The following is a 17584-nucleotide window of genomic DNA, read 5'->3' as shown; positions in this document are numbered from 1 at the left end:
GTTGCGCCGCACCGGAATTCGTAACACTGCGAATAGAATGAAAGAGGGAGAACGAGGGGAGGGCTGGGTTCGCGCTGAGACCGTGTCCTCGCTGCACCGCTTTTATTCCCCTCTCTGTGGATGGAATGTGTAATGGAGCAGCTCCAACACTTCAGGGAATAAGGTGGTGTCCCCTGGCAGACCCCACGTGCAATGCATTAGCGAGGCATTCGAGCTGCCGTGTCTCTAACGCGGGTGTTTATCGGCAAGAGCGACAAGGCGAAACGCGAAGGCCCTCGCATTGCCAGTGTGAACGCATGACGCTGCACTACAGGCAACATCTGGAATGCATCGCCGAGGGCAGAAAATGCGTGCCAATAAATACGCACAGCTTGCATGCAGGAACAATTTGGTGGTAGTTCACAGCGAAAAAAGTCTGTATTCCCCATGCCGTCTGGGGAAATCCAAAGTCCCTCGAATGCAATCCTTTTTACGTGCGGAACAAAGTTACAATCCAAGTTTCCTCACATGCGTATTGACGGACTGCAAGAGTGCATTTATTAGGTCCTCGATGTTTTTTTTTTTTTTTTTTGTGGGGTTTCTTTTACCTACAGTCCCCAAATGGGTCAGTAACAACATAAAATAGTCCACTGATATTTGCCCACCGTGCATTGTTTTCTGGGAGGCACTGTATAGCGATACAAAAATGTGCGAGGGCCCGCCATCGCTGCTTGGCAGCTATATTTCTTATTGTTATTAAAAACAACAACAAAAAAAAAAAAAAAAAACATACACAACAAAGAAACTCAAATTTTGTTTTGCACAAAATTGATGCCACTTTAGTTACATTTTTACAACAGATGGTTTCTTTCTGGTTCTTTATGTGCAGCTTTAAGATTTTCTCTTAAAAGGAGAAAATTCTGACAATACCGAAAATTCCACATATCGAGGAAGTGAATGAATGAAGGATGAAAAGAATGAAGACATTTGTTACAGCATGCTGAATTAAGTAGAACAGTTAAGTAGATCATATCTTAAGAAAATCAGTGGTGGGCGGTCAGGGCCAGCAAAGCCTTCTCTGCTGGTCTAAACACTATCAGAAGCACTGACCTACATTTACAACCTAAATTCTAATATTTGTTCCATGAAATTGTATTAATTTATTCCCAACAGTTTATTCTCTTCATTTTGTAGTGTTTCTCTCGGCTGCACTGCTTCCAGTACGTGTATGGTAGATTTTTTGTCCAGTCAGATTTCAGCCTCTATGTGCTGCCATGTCGATCTAATCTGTCCAGAGCCTTCAAAGTCAGTACTGCTGGCATTTTTACCTTAGAGAATATGATCAATAAGTCTGTTTCTTTAACCAATCAGATTTCATATTCTCCTCACAGGGCAGCTCGCTGGCCCAGAATAGTGTCAGCATTTTTCCGTCCTCTGATTGGTTCGTCAGAGGAAAACTGTTACAGCCGAGTTCAACTGGTAAAACACGTGTGTAGCTCTGCACACGTTAATACATCTGAGTTATAATTTAATCAATTTAATTTCGCTTACTCAATTTAATCAATACAATAAAAATTGTATTTTGATTTAATGTTCTTTTATTTGTATAATTTTTTAATAATATTTTATATATTATTTAACCAAGCTGTCATTTAATTTAAAATTAAATTAGTTAAAATTGAGGTACGTAACAAACCATGAATTCTGTGTACTGTTACACCCCTACTATTTATATATATATATATATATATATATATATATATATATATATATATATATATATATATATATATATATATATATATTTGCTAAACATTCCAGTAATGCAGCTTTGCCACCAGAACTAACAGTCACAACTGTGTGATGACACACACACACACACACACACACACACACACACACACACACACACACACACACACACACACACACACTTCTACCCTTTATAAAACAATTCCTTTTATAATCTTGAAATATTTCTTTTCTTAACATATTAACATAAGGAAACGGAAGACAAGAAAATTCTAAATAAAATATAAAAAACATTTCTATGAAACCATATTGTTACTTATTACATAAATGAGTAGAAACTGAATAAGAACTAAAAGAAAGCAGATCTTCAGAATTAAGTGAATGATATCTGGCAGATTTTTCCATCTGGAAATGTGAATGGAATGTTACAACTCAGATGATCCAAAAGCTTTTTAGGGGGTAGAAATAAACCAGCTTGGAGGTAATTTGTACAGGGTAAAAGCCAAACCAACAAAACGATATTTAATTAATTCAGAATTCTTTAAGTTTTTTGCTTGAGAAGGAAGTCTGATAAAAAAAAAAAGTCTAACAACAAACCAAACTGCTGGTATTAAAAACATTCATGCCTTCTGCATTTGGTCCCAAGGGCGTGTAAACTTTTGCACTCAGCAGGAAGACCGAGACGAGTTTATTCCATGTGGTTGCGTTGCACATTTCTTGGGTTTTATTGCACAATATGACTTTAGTCTGCATTACTGAGGTGTAAACTTTAATCTCATCTGATTGCAAAAGCAGTCGCAGGTTCGACTGAGTCAGGAATGTGAGGAGGTGTGGATATCTACATACATACTCACACATACATACATACACACACACACACACACACACACACACACACACACACACACACACACACACACACACACACACACACATACACACAGAAAGATAGAAAGAAAATCTCTGCACCCTGGTTCCCTGTACATGTGTACAGTAGAGACTGCAGTGTTTGGTCAGGACTCATTGTGTTGCTGTAATAAACGCCAAATTGCATGTTATTGCTTTTATTTACTTATTTATTGGTTAAAATAGATGGCTGTAGTTAAAAGGATTTGACCATGTCCTGCTGCTGCTGCTGTCAGCATAAAGACAGAATGACGTCCTGGAATAACTTCATGTTTCTGCTCTGCTGTGACCTTGAACTCGAGCGAGTAAATCTCAGGAATGCAAAAAAACTGAACTGAAAACTGAGACGTATTCTGCTGGGCGATGCAGCGGGGAGTGAGAGCGGCTAGACACGGGGATTCCCTACGGCCTGCACAGGGGTTTCACACCGTGTCACTGGGTCACCGGGGCGAGGAACGACTCTCACAAATGTACAGATCACTGCAGGCTAAATTTAGCCACTGTGCAATAATGCGATTACTGCTTCTTCAGGATTTATTTTTACAGAACATGGAGCTGTACAGCGTCTAAAGCATTAATCAATATTCATTACTATATTCATCACTAAGCACTGCACAAATGTACCTGCTAACTAACCCCCAGCTTACCCATGCTAACTACACTCTAACTAAACACCACCCATGCTAACTACTTACAACTATTCACCACTACCCGCCAGCTCACCCATGCTAACTACTTACCAACCAACCAGCAGATAACTAATTTACCCCTTTAATTAATGCTAACTAAGCTCCAGACAACTAGCCCACCAACAAGCCCCTACGCCAACTAACTAGCCCACAGCCAACTAACCAACCTCACAAACTAACAAACCTTCCCAGCTAACTCAAGCTATCTACCCAGAGGCAACTAACCCACAGCTAACTCACCCACAGGTTAACCAACCCACAATTAACCCAAACTATCACACCGTAACTAACCATAATGCGATCCAACCCACAATAACTAGCCTAACTAACTAACTAACTACCCCCAATAACCTCAAGGCTATCTACCCCCGAGTAAACCATGCTAACCAACCCTCCGCTAACCAACTAACTAACTTATCGCCACACCTTATAACGGGGAGAGGCTGAGGCTGTTTATTGTTTTGTAAATTTAGCTTTTTAGCAGATGAATCTGTGCTTAGCATCTGTATTGTTCTGATGCTGGAATGAAAACAGAAACAGAGTTTTCTCTTCTCGTAAGAGAAGTGGTTTTAGGACGTGTAAAGTGAGAGTGTGTGAGGGTTAAATACCGATCTGCAGCTTGTATTCAAAACGACACAAAGAAAAAAAAGAAGAAAAAAAGCCTGTAATTAGCATTCGAATCAGACGCACTCTGTCCCAAACCCTGATCCTCACAGGAGCTGAGCGGAGGGTCCTGGGTGAGGCGACAATCAGACAAGAACAGTCCGTACGGACACCTTCATCCTGCTGATTTAGCTTCACACGCTGATCCAAGACGCCCCAAAGAGGAGAAAAAAAATGATCAGGAACCTGGAGGAGGACGAGCGGGACGAGTTCAATGGAATCTCACAGAGCATAAAGCGGAAAAATTTCACAGATAGTTTAGGAATCTCATGACACAGACGAGTAGAGAATCGACTTCCCCCTGCTGCATGACCCGTGGTTTAGAGTGTCCTGTGTGTGTGTGTGTGTGTGTGTGTGTGTGTGTGTGTGTGTGTGTGTGTGTGTGTTTTCGAGTTCGGCTACTCACATAGCAGAAATTCCCGTCATGCCCGAATGAAATTGGTCAGGAATTTCCTCAAGCAGCTGTCACACACTCTGCTCCTGAAAACACAACGGGAAAGAGAACACAAGCTCAGGATGAGGTGGGGAGAAGCTGGAGCAGTGTGTGGCGCACACACACACACAATGATTCAGACAGGGTTTACCAACCTGATGAAGAAAAACAAGCAACGTTCTACAGTGCAGTATTTTATAATGAAATGTAAGTCGGCCGGGATTAAAGTACATTATGAGGACATTAACACAAATTCATCAGATCATTGCCCCGGGCAAGTCAAAGCTCCTGTACATATTTCATAATACTGAAGAATCCAAACTACGAAAGAACACAGTTAAAATTGTGTAGTAAACAAAAAACAACCCAGAATATGTTTTATATTTTTTCGATTGTGCAAAGTAGCCAAATTTAGTTTTGATGCCAGCTTGGCAAACTCTTGGAATTCTCTCATCAGATTCACAATGTGGTCACCTGGAACAGTTTTCAGATCACGTGTGAGCCTTGTCAAGAGTTCATTTGTGACAATTCTTGCCTTCTCAATGTGCTTGTGTGGAGGAAGCAGTAGGTACAGAGTCAATAGTAGCTCTGTTAGCGCTACTACAACTACTGTACAAATCCATATTAGGTAAAGAAACATTCAGTGAAGTCAAGAGAAAAGACAAAGAAATGAAGGTCGGTCAATCCAAAAATCTCAAGAACTTTCAAAGAATCCCCAAGTGCAGACTCCAAAACTATCAAACGCTATGATAAAACAGGCGTCTCATAAGGACTGTCCCACGAAAAAAGACTCAATAGCTACCCTCTGCTGCAGAGGAAAAGTTTCTTAATATTATCAGCCTCAGAAACATTTAAATAAATGCTTCTCGGAGTTCAAGTAACAGACATATTTCACTATCTACTGTGTGAGTCAGGCCTACATGGTAAAAATGCAGCATTACTTCAGAAGAACAACAACTAAAAGAGACTTGCTTCGGCCAAAAAAAACGCAAGGAATGGACATTAGATCAATGGAGAACAATCCTTTGGCCTGAGGAGTCCAAATTTACGATTTTGAGAAGTGTGATGTATCCTGTAGCTGTGGAAAAGATGTTCCTCTGTTTCAGAAGGGTCAAATAATAATCCTGCAACAAGCAAAGAAAACAACTAAGGAGATGAAATTACTACTAAATACACAAAAACTAAAAGCGGCATCACAATGACAGTAAGAGCAACTTCCACAAGAAGTAACAGCTTTTCATTGAGGCTGATTAAAAAAAAAGTTATTTGCAAGACAGCAATAGAAAAAGGTCATGTGTCCTGATATACGCTGTTCCAGAGTGATGGATCCATCAGAATAAAAAGAGAAAGAAATGAAATAATACACTCAAAATGCCTAGTGCCTATTGTACAAACCTGTGGGGGCAGCTATGTGATCTGGGGATGCTTCACTTGGTCAGGTCTAGTTGAGGGTTTTTGCAGGTTTTACCAAGACATTTTAAGACCCTTTTATAACCATCAAGAATGTAATTTAAGGCAGATATCACAACATCAAAAACACATATAGTTGTTAGCAACGGCCCTTAACCGAGCCCTAAATTCATGCCAAATATTGCTAAACGTGCACTCCCCATAGCTAAATAAGAAAATCTGTTTGTGGTACAATACAAGAGAGATTTTCGCCAATAACAAAGCTGATTGGCTGTTGCACGTTGGTCCCATTTGTAGTCTTAATACAGCAAATTAAACTTGGACTAGCGGAAGAAAGAACTAACACCACGAAAACTAACACAAAAAAAAAAAGTGCTGCGGAAGCATTTTAATTAGCGTTAGTGGCAACGTTACATGGACATCAAAAAATTAAGACCTGTTTATGATTTAAGACCTAGAACAGCCAATTTGATACTTTTTAAGGCCTAAATTTTTAGATTTTTGACTTTTCAAGACCCCGCAGACACCCTGGGTTTTAGCAGCGTTATGTACCCAAATAAATGGGGTCAGTTGATTATATGAATATACTGAATTACCAGGTTTGACTTGTGAGAGTGGTTCAGGGAGCATGAGACATTATTTTCATAAATGGACTGACCACCACATGAAGCTAAATGCCATTGAGAATCTTTGGAAAATGCTGGAGAAGACCCTCAATGAAGAATCAAAAACAATGCCAAAGCGATACACGAGGTATCAAAAAGTTTCAAGAATAATGGTGCTAACAGCATATTAGAGCAAAGAGCAAACGGGAAATTCCCGGCCACAGAGACGTTTGACATGACGTACGCTTGATATACGACGACATTTCAAGAGCGGAAAAACGTCGCTGGAAGACGACAAGAGATCAGCAACGAACTCAACCCCCGAAACTGTCGAAAACATTCAGCAACTTGCTCATGATGATTGTCGGAGAACGATCTGCATGATCCCACTTCCCCACCCACCCTACTCGCCAGATTCGGCTCCTGTGGACTTTACCCTCTTCCCGAAGATGAAGATTCAGCACAATGGTCAACGTTTTGACACCGTCGTAGAGATCCGGCACGAATCGCAGAAGGAGCTTGATATGCTTTGATAAGAAGACTTCCAGAACGTATTCAGAAGAACGCTGGCGGCGCTGTATTGCTGTGACTATTTTAAAGGTGATCGTGTGTAAACGTTGATAAATAAAGTGCAGAGCTAATCTCGAAAATACTCTCATATTATAATATATAAATAAAATGCAGTGAGCTAGTTATAAGTCAGCTGTAGTGAGTCAGTGTTGTGGTGTAATTATTTGTTATGAAGGTCAGACATGTTTGCAGACCTGCACTCAGGACAGTAAATAAATCGAGCGAGTTATTAGCGTTAACTACGGAAATCTATTATTACATCTGCATTTAAGAAACCCTATATGGTCAAACGTTTGTGACACCTGTCCATAAGATTGCTATGCGCTACTCCCCCCCAAACATCTCATTCCACACCCCATATAGCTGAATGAATCTCCACAAACTCTAGTGGAACATCTCAGAAAAGTGGAGCTGCTCCACTAGAGTTTGTGGAGATTCATTCAGCTATATGGAGTGTGAGTAAAGTCAGGTACTGATGTAGGGGAGACGGTGAGGAGGCCTGGGGGTGCAGTCAGCGTTCACATTCATCCCAATGGTGTTCAAGAGCTCTATAGTAGGAGATCTTTCACTCCAACTCACTGATCTTCCAGGACACACAGTGCTTTAAAAAAAATTACTTTGTAGTGTGTAAATTGTAACCCCCATTATTAAGAAGCTCCGCCTCCATGATCTTTACTGACTTTATAAAATAACAAACAGGAAATGGAAATGAGCATTTGGAGCTGGAATTCAGTTTCCCAAGCAGGTTTTCTCAGCCACTTAATACACTTTATGTACATATGTAATGGAAAACAGTTCAACACCAAATGAAAAGCAAGTTTGTGGACATTAAATCTGCACCGATGCTACCAGTTCTTCTGTCCCCAAATGTCCGAGCTCAAAGTTCAGGTCTGTGTGCTTCACATTTCTCGTCCTCCAGCTTCCTGGATTGTTGGATAGAGAGGAGAGATTAGCAGCTAAAACTGCCGTCCTTATCACCACCACTACCACCGCTATCCACCTCTGTTTATCTTCATGTTTCTCCACCTTGAAAATTCCACACCAGTGCAGATCCCAGCTTCCTTAAAACCCTGGAGTTAGTGTTTCTATCAAACCAGATTTCCAAACTATTCTTGTTTCTTCTTAGTGAAATGGCTTCAACTCGGAGACTGCTGTTTGGCTGCTCCTAGTATTTAAGCCCTGATTAATATCTCTTCTAAAACCTAACCAACTCCTGTGATTCTGTGCTTCAGGGTTTAGTACCTCAGAGTAAAAAACGCCATTCACGTGAGCACTACGAATAAAACCGAACTGTTGATCTACACAGAAAATTCACCTCCAAAACGCAAAGTTCATTACACTGTTTAAAACTAAACTCCACAGAAAAGCACAAGAACATCTAATGAGAACAATGCGACTCTTTAAAATACATCATAAAGGCATTTTCTGGCCAGAAATCCTGGGACACCTGACTTTTCCACCCATATGTGGTTCTTCAACAAACACAGTTTAGGAGACCCAATCCTGTTCCAGCATGATGATGCAAAATCCTCAAACCAGCTCCATGAAGATAAGCTTGAAGATGTGGAAGATGTCCCGCTATAAACCCCATGGATGAATGTGAACGCTGACTTGCACCCCAAGCCTCCTCACCTCCTCAAATACATGAGGATATGACTTCTCTTCAGCTGGGATTAAACCTCCAGCCATGATATTGTGTATGACTCCAAACAGCGATTCATTTTGGCATGAAACCTGCAGGTCCTTCACCTTCCAGTACGAAGAAATCCACAAGCGAGTCAACAAATCCAACGGTTTTAGCAGATGAAGATCTAAGGCCAGCTCTAAATCCTTTAAAAAAAAAACCCTGTGGGTCTACAGAAGGAAAGCTGTGGACAAAGGGATCTCTTCAAACTCCCACAGATCTGCAGTGTTTCTGTAAAAATAAATAAAGAACCCGAGTTCTATAGTACAAGAAAAAGTCTTTTACAGGGGTGCACAAACTTAATGCATAACCGTTAATTGCAAAGAAGAAACTTTCCATGGGTTTCTTAATCTGGGGAATTTTGAAATATTCGAATTTGGAAACTTACCAGCAAATTGATGGAAATTTATGCGAAATTATTGGAATGAATTAAACGTGGAAATTTTGAAAAAAATCTCATATACAAACAAATATAAACTTTTCATTTGGTCATAATCTGACATGCAACTAATACTGATTAATTTATTTTTTAATATTTTGTTGCACAAACACTGATGAGCTCTTCATCATGGAACCTGTTAGTGGGTGGATTTATTTAATAGGCGACAGGTGAAAATTTTGTCCCCAAAGTTGACGTCTGAAGCAGGAAAAATGGGCGAACGTAAGGATTTGAGAGTTTGATAAAATTGTGACGTCTAGACGTCTGGGTCAGAGAGTCTCCAAAACTGCAGCTCTTGTGTGGTGTTCTGGTCTGCAGTGGTCAGTATCTATCAAAAGTTCTCCAAGAAAGGAACAGTGGTGAACCGGCGACAGGGTCACGTGCGGCCGAGGATCATTGATGCACGTGTGGAGCGAAGGCTGGTCTGTGTGGTCCGATCCAACAGACGAGCTCCTGTAGCTCAAACTGCTGAAGAAGTTCATGACGTTAATGATCCAACAGGTCACGACTTTTTTAGCAGCAAAAGGGGACCAACACAATATTAGGCAGGTGATCATAATGTTATGCTGATCAGTGTAAATTAATGTAATATTTATGCAATTTACGTGAAAAGTCGGACATATTTTGATGTGCAGGATTGAGGAAATGATGTTATGTTATGGAGGAAATGTACAGTGCATGTAGGGGGCGTGGCCTCAGTAACCCTGCAGTAGCGTGCAGGTAGAAATTCTAATGAAATTGCATTAAATCAGTTTTAACCAAATTTATCCTGCAAGATTTTTCTTCTCAACTTCAATTAAATTCCCTGTTATTAGCGAACCTGCAATTTAGTAAATTCCCAGTTTGTCTTTAATTCAAATAAATTCCCACGCATTCCTGTTAAATCCCATGGAAAGTTTTCAACCCCACATGTGATCCAACTTCCTTTTCCGGATCATTTCGGATCTCGGTGGTGCAGAAGCTCCATTCCTCACCCTCACTGAGGATCGTCCACCTGGCCTTTCTCACACCTCCACACTCGCTACCTGCTCGTTCTCCAGGGCAATTCCGAGGCCTGGAGTCGCAGCGTGGGCGTGAGGACAATAGCAGAGTCGCACCGCTGAACCCGAGGACTCGCCCCGCGCTCTGCCGCACGGATTTATTTTGAGAGAAACGCTCTTCCTCACTTAACACTAATCCTATTGTAAAAAGAAAAGATCTGAGGGCGGCTTCGCTCGAATCTCCGGCTCCGCGAGTAAAACGAACAAAAGGCTAATGATGTGTTTGATGTGAGGAAAAGAGAGGAAAAAAAAAAAAAAGAGTTGGATCTCTGATTTCCAGAGGGGAGAAAATAAATCTCTGATTGAAAAACTCACGATCAGGAAGGAGAAGGTTTTGTTTCGAGTGCGATTAGTGACTGCGTACATGTCCGGGGTTTACACACAAACACGCCGCTCATCAATCCAGCGTTAGAGAAGCGATTGTGTAGGAACGATTCAGTCAGAAATGTCACTGAAAAGACACATGAAAAGTTAAAGATCGAGATGATCAGGAGAAAGAGATGGGAATCGGGGCAAAGAGATATAGAGAGAAACAAAAGAAGGGGGTCTCTAAAGGGGGCAGAGGCGAGAGATAAAAGTAGATAAAGAGATGATTGAGAGAAAGGGAGAGAAAATGAGAGATAGAATACATGTAGAGAAAGAAGAGATGAGGAATGAGCAAGAGAAATAGGTAGAGAGAAAATGAGAGATCTGAGAGAAAAAGAGGGGAATCAGAGAGGAGAGAGAAGAGATGCAACAGATGAGCAAAAGAAAGAGAGAGACAGATATCAGAAAGAGAGAAAGATCAGAGAAATGAGATAGAAAGAGAAAGACGGTGAGAGAGAGAGATCGAAAAAATGAGATGAAAGAGAAAAGGAAAGATCAAAGAGGTTAGAGAGAGAGAGAGAGAGAGAGAGAGAGAAAGAAAGCTTTAATATGCATGATATGCATGAAGAGGAACAGGGAGGTTTTCAGACTTCTACATGAGCGACTCACTGGATTCTCCTCCATATAAAATAAAGGTGGTTGGTTTGGAGTTCAGAGCTGCCATGAGAACCTGCTTACATGAAAGACCAGCTGAAGGTCCCTCACTCTCATCAGGCTCCTGGACTGTTTCACACAAAGACACCTCAACCTCCCACAACCTCCTTGTTCCTCACTGAAAAAGCGATAACGTCTCGGTCCTTCTGCAGAATATCACTACCTCCAGCTTGAGCTCCCACACTGAAGACTCATTCCTTTGATCCATCCTTGGATTGACCTTCTAGCCAATCAGAACTTGCCAATTGGGATGCTGTGGGTTTCAATGCGTTTCTCGGACGTAGCTCTGCCTGTCGCGTGTCCACACCTGAGCGACGTGAGGCATTAGAAGAGTACTGCGGCTCTGTATGGTAACCATGGCGACGGGATGACTAGGACGGACGAGAGTAATGCAGATGGCGCAGAATAGCTGTGGTTCTGCTATAACCAGAGCGACACACTTTACTCCGTCTCCTCGCACATGCCAACGCGCGTGTGTGTGTCTGTGTGCGTGATACAGTTTCCGAGCTCCTTCTTCGCCTCGGTGTAAAATGGGAAGTGCCACTCACGCGTCACAGATGGAAAGGCCGAGCGAGTCGATCTCCGCTATCCGATATCACACGCCCACCCCCTCTTTATTTCCTGTCTATTGTGCGACTTTGCATCCTGTGCACATTTCTAGTAGGTCAGACCTCCTCAGTGACCAACACACACACACACACACACACACACACACACACACACACACACACACACACACACACGACACACCGGACCGTATCATTCATCATTTGTAGCTGACGGCGTGCAGATAATCGTGCGTGTCGATGGATTTGTTGCGCAAACGGCAACCTGAGAGCCATCGGGATATCTCACTCATTCCTCATATCGTGTCTAATTCTCACGCACACACACACACCTCATTTTAATAATTACACACACTCTATAAACGTTGACTCTAATACAGCATTTAGAATGAGCCCTGTTCCTAGACATAATCTTAGCCTTGTGACAAGCTAGAATAGAATAGAATAGAATAGAATAGAATAGAATAGATCATATACATTACAGCACAGTGAAATTCTTTTCTTCACATACTCCGGCTTTTTCAGAAGCTGTGGTCAGCCATGATACAGCGTCCCTGAGGAACAGAAGGTTAAGGGCCTTGCTCAAGGGCCCTAAGAGTGGCCACTTGGCGATACCGGGGCTTTAACCCCTGACGTTCCGATAAGTTTCCCAGCACCTTAACCACTGAGCTACTCCCCGAGCTAGACAGGTTTAGCTAGCTGCATTGCTAACTTCACAAAGCCTTGCTGGATTTCCTCCCACCGAGTAGGCTAGAGCCCATCAACAAAGAAACCACATCGGTTCCGTCAGTGGAAAGCGAACCTGAAGTCTGTTATCAAGGCAAAACGACGAGCCACGTTTTCATTATGATTTCATTACATAAATTGATTTTCATTTCATAATCGAATAATACCTGACCGAGAAACTCATGATTAAGAGTCCCTTTTTTTAATCAACAAAAACCACCATGGGTGGTGAAGGTGAAGGCTAACACACCCCGTGTCCTTGCAAATAGGACTGTGAGGCACTGGCTAGCCTCCATCTAACCCCCAACCCTAACCCTTTAACCCTACCCCCTAACTACCAAGGGGTGGTAAAGGCTAACAAACACTTTAAACAGGACTGTGTGAAGCACTAACTATCTGCCCTCTAACCCCTTTACCATAACCCTAAACCTCTAAACACAACCACCCAGGGGCCGTGACGCATCCTGTGTCCTTCCAAAAAGAATTGGGAAGCACTGGCTAGCCTCCATCTAACCCCCAACCCTAACCCTCGTACACTACGCCCCCAACTACCCAGGGGCAGAGAAGGTGAAGGCTAACACACCTTGCATCCTTTCAAACAGCAATGTGAAGCACTGGTTATCTGCCCTGTGCTCGTGTCCACATTAAAAAATGTTTTCTTTGGAAAAAAATGCTTATTTTTCTCTCCATTTTTGCCTTCTGTCCACACAGTCATGCCGTTTTTTTAGTCAACGAAAACATAGCTTTTTGAAAACGCCGGAACGTAAATTCTGGTCATTCCTTCCAAACAGGACCGTGTGAAGCACCGGCTATCTGCCCTCTTACACGTACACAAGTTCTCAGAAGAAAGATAGTTTTGCTGGGATTGACGGTAATGGAGAAAGAGTACATCTTTCCTGCACTCAAGAGTTTGCCCTTTTTTCCTGTCTGGGTTCTCGGCTCTATGGATTCAAACTTGCAATATAAAACAAATACTTCCGAAAATATCGATTTTCATGTTAAGGAACGGAATGAATGTGCTTGGATCCAAAATAAAGGTCTGAACAAATGCGTTTCAAAGCTCGAATCACCCACCACTCAGCTGCTCAGCACACAGACGGCGAGAGAAAACGCGACTGGTGCGTCACTCGCAGCGCTCCATCGCACTCGCGGCTTGGGTGAGGAGGCGTCCTGCTCTGCGTTCACACGCTACCAAAACGCTTCGATGCAAAAAGCATTCGATTTTCTCAATCCGTTGGTCGTTAAGATTCTGAAGAACTGTTCAAGAATTATGTCCCCAGGAAAACAGAACAAGTTTTGATAACCTTATCCTTAGGATTTCTTGGAATCTTACTCAACCACGGGGGACACAGTATACCTCTTTTTTTTGGAGCATCTCAGGAAACCCCATAACTCTGGTAGAACAATTAAACCCATCACAGTTCAAAAGGAAGGCGTGTGAATGTTTAACCACGTTTAAGCAGTGTTTTCCTAAACGTTCGAGGCCGGCGTGGGACTGCAGCGTAGCTTCGGGAGAAAGATTAGCATGAGAAAGATGTGTCTGCATTCCTTTGGAGCAGAGTGGGGGTGGAGGATGTAAAAGGACGTTTCGAGGCCTGCGACGTAGCCAAAATCAACAGCGACGGGCCTGCGGCTGCTTTCTCGCCGCCTCGACCGCTGAAAAACCAGAGGAAACGTGGAAGCCATTCAGGATTTTATATTTTAGCTGCTGGACGGCACACAGTAATGAAAGGATTTGTGCGTTTTGGCTCTGGGTAGCGTTTATTTTAGTCGCCGTTCTCATCGGAGGATCCGAGGTGAATTTGCGGAGCGCCAAAAAGGTCAAACAGAATCCCAGACCCTGTTCAGAGAAATGCTAGTTTAGTGCTTTTAGACCACCTCAGATGAAAATCTGGAAAGCCATCATATCCCATGGACAATAGTAACGTTCTCAAATCCTTCGATTCAAGGATTAAGTCAAAGGTCTGTGGACACCCGGGCATAAGCTCGATATCATTTTATGCATCTTTTTGAACATCCCATTTTACATTTAATTCATTACTTGCTCTTCTAATACTTTCAATCTTCTGGGAATATGTTCTACTACATTTTGTGGAGATTTGTACGAGATTCCCTGAGCCACAAGTGTGTTTACAAGGTAAAGAGGCCTGGGGTTCACATTCATCCCAAAGATGTTTCGATAAGGTTCAAGAGTTTGATAGCAGAAGATCTTCCACACATCTTCCAACCTCTGCGTACAGGAGCACTGAACAGGTTTTTTATGCCACAGCGTCCAAAGACGACCTATACAACTGCGTGCCTCCAAATGTGCGCTAACAATTCAGAGAAAAACCAGGTGTGGGTGGGAAGTCGGATGTCCGAATACTTTTGGCTGAAGAGTGTATATCCTAATAACGAGTCACATCAACAAACATCACGAAACAAAATCAACTGTGAAAAAGTACAGCTAGCTCCTGAATGTCGCCTCTTATTACTTTAACTAACTAATCTGGCATTATGTACTGGAACTTGGGGGGAAAACTATTGTTTACAGATTGGTTTCTATCGATAAACAAAATAAAATTAGAAAATTTACACGATTTAAAACTCAAAACCTAAGAAAAATACGCAGTTGGGCTGTGCGCGTATTGAAACGGCAACGCGGATCCTTCGTTTTTGTGCTATACGGAAATGATGTTTAGGTTCGAGATCAAAAGATAAATTAGAATTTTTGATATATTTTTGAAGAAAAATTGATACAACATGCAAATCTTGGAGAGATATGTAAACAAAAAGTGATGTTTTGGGATTTTAACTCGCACTTGTGCTATTGCTGTTTGTGATGTCCATGACTGACTACAGCAGAACTACTATTGCTCCTATTTCATCTTTGACTGAAAACTTTTTCATTTTGGTAAATTAAACTTTAATTTCAACTGATGGCAAAGATCATTTCATGTCATCATCTCATGACTACCTCCAAATTCGGACATCATGTCTTGGGCTTCCACAGCTGCTTCTGGAACGTTCTCACTGATCGTTACTGATGATTGTGGCCATGACAGTAGAAGTAGAATGTATTTAAAGAAATCTAATTAGGAGGAACCCTAAATACACCGCCTTCACAACAAGAGACTATCATGCAAAGAACCAAGTGGTAGAATTTAGACTTTAACCTTACTGAGCAGCATATCACCTCCTGAAGAGGAGACTGAAGAGAGAAAACCCCCAAAACAAACAAACTAAATGAAGCCTGGGCATGAGAAAAATGTGGTCACGGTTGCCAACAAATTAAAAAAAAAAAGCACCATATCAGTTTTCCACATTACTAACCCCATCCTTCAAGGGGAAATTGTGGTGGTTCATCCAGACATTATCAAACACCAACATGTAGATGTTACCACAACGGACAAGCCTGAGAAATGTGCAAGCGAGGAGAAGCAGGAGAGCAGAACGGTACCAGAGCTGAATTTTAGATAAGGTGTGTGACGACATCCAACAGAAGCACACCAACAGTTGAAACCCTGATGGACTTTGGACTGTGTGTTCGAGCTGAACAAGCAGACTGCACACAGCGACGCACTTATTTCCCCTCGATCACCTCATGATCTTTATGCTTCAATCTGTTTGATGGATGGGTCTAATCTGTAATCTGAAACATCTGGAGAACATGGCATTTCAACATTTTTTTTTTCTCCAAAGTCAGAGCGAAAGCATGTGGAAAGACTAGAGATCAGGGCGATACGATAATCGGTATTACAATTGAATTGTCACGATACTCTTTGAAAATCTTTTGCGAGACTAAATGGAACCGAATGGAATTAAACATTTTTATTTTTTACACCCACTCAATTTGTAAGTTTTATAAACATCCTCACCTCCTTAACTAGCTAAAAACTAAAAAACATGACATATAAAGTCTCTATTGAACAAATAAAGAGTGAAAAGTGGTGCAAAAGTGGCAATGGTACACATAGAACCGTTTTTCCCCTCAGATTTTACCCCAATAAACAGCATGGGGTGAGTCGTGTTTTTTTTTTTCCTGGTATATTTTTCAAGATATTCAGAGTTTCTTTTGTACTTATAAAGCCAAAGAATTGGTAAAACCTCCCAAGTTTGCTCTCCTGGGAAACTTTTTTTTACCTCAGACATCAGCAAAATTCTATGCAACTATGAACAGAAAAAAGAAATTAAGCATGATATGCTGTTTCTAATACGTAACTGATGGCGAATTGATGTGGCGTCAGAGGAATAAAACACTATGGTGTGCTGTTAAAGGAATAGAATCAACTCAGGGTTTGGTAACAACTGCGTCAATGATTATTATTTTATATTATATTATTGTCAATTATTAAGTGGCATGACACAGTGTTTAACTGACTGTTGAATGTTATTAGAATGTTATTTGATTCCCACCTGCTAGCTAGGTTAGCTACTTTATCTAGGTTAGCAAAGCTAAGGAAACAAACACTGCAAATATAATGAAAATGCTCTTTAGAAAATGGTGGTATTGCTATGCAATTTACAGAGAACCACCAGAGAACCCTCCGGCCGTAATATACCTTTCTTACCCACATTCTCCTGAAGGCAAAGCGAAGCCTGGACTGCGCTGAAGAAAGAAACTAAATTCGAACAGCGCTTTAGATTGATTGCTTGGGGAGGTGGTAGCTCAGTGGTTAAGTCATTGAACTTTGGATCGGAAAGTCACATGTTCAAATCCCACCACCACCACCAAGCCCTTAGGCAAGGCCCTTAACCCTTCCCCTGCTCAGTTCTAAGTTGCTCTGGATAAGGGCCTCCAACCAAATGCCATGAATTTAAATGTAAAATGTTTTAGCTCCGAGTTTCACCTGTGAAGACTGTGTTCGAAAAAAACACATCACATACGCGCTATGCCTTATACTGGACACAGAATTGAACAGAATCTCAAGAGTCCCCTGGTCCAAGTCATTCGTTCTTTTGTCATGTGACTCCCATATACGCTATGCAATTATAGAAACATACTGTATATAAATTGCTGGAACTGTAGTCGATGTTGGTGTATGTAGACATGTTGGAGGATCTGCTTATTGAAAATATAACTTTCATTTCTAACCAAAGGAATGAAATGAACTAAATGACTC

The 17584-nt window shown here is 41.6% G+C and overlaps 1 protein-coding gene across 1 annotated transcript in view; it reads right to left on the bottom strand.

Annotated features, from left to right (window-relative positions):
• Window positions 1–17584, bottom strand: part of sipa1l1 (signal-induced proliferation-associated 1 like 1) — a 79357-nt gene that overhangs the window by 44783 nt on the left and 16990 nt on the right. The window contains 1 exon segment of the mRNA XM_046836261.1: window positions 4396–4469. The gene's annotated coding sequence lies outside the window, so the exon portion shown is untranslated.

This window comes from Silurus meridionalis, chromosome 23, assembly GCF_014805685.1.
Source record: "Silurus meridionalis isolate SWU-2019-XX chromosome 23, ASM1480568v1, whole genome shotgun sequence".
Classification (NCBI taxonomy): Eukaryota; Metazoa; Chordata; class Actinopteri; order Siluriformes; family Siluridae; genus Silurus; species Silurus meridionalis.
This window is presented reverse-complemented; position numbering and strand designations above follow the sequence as displayed.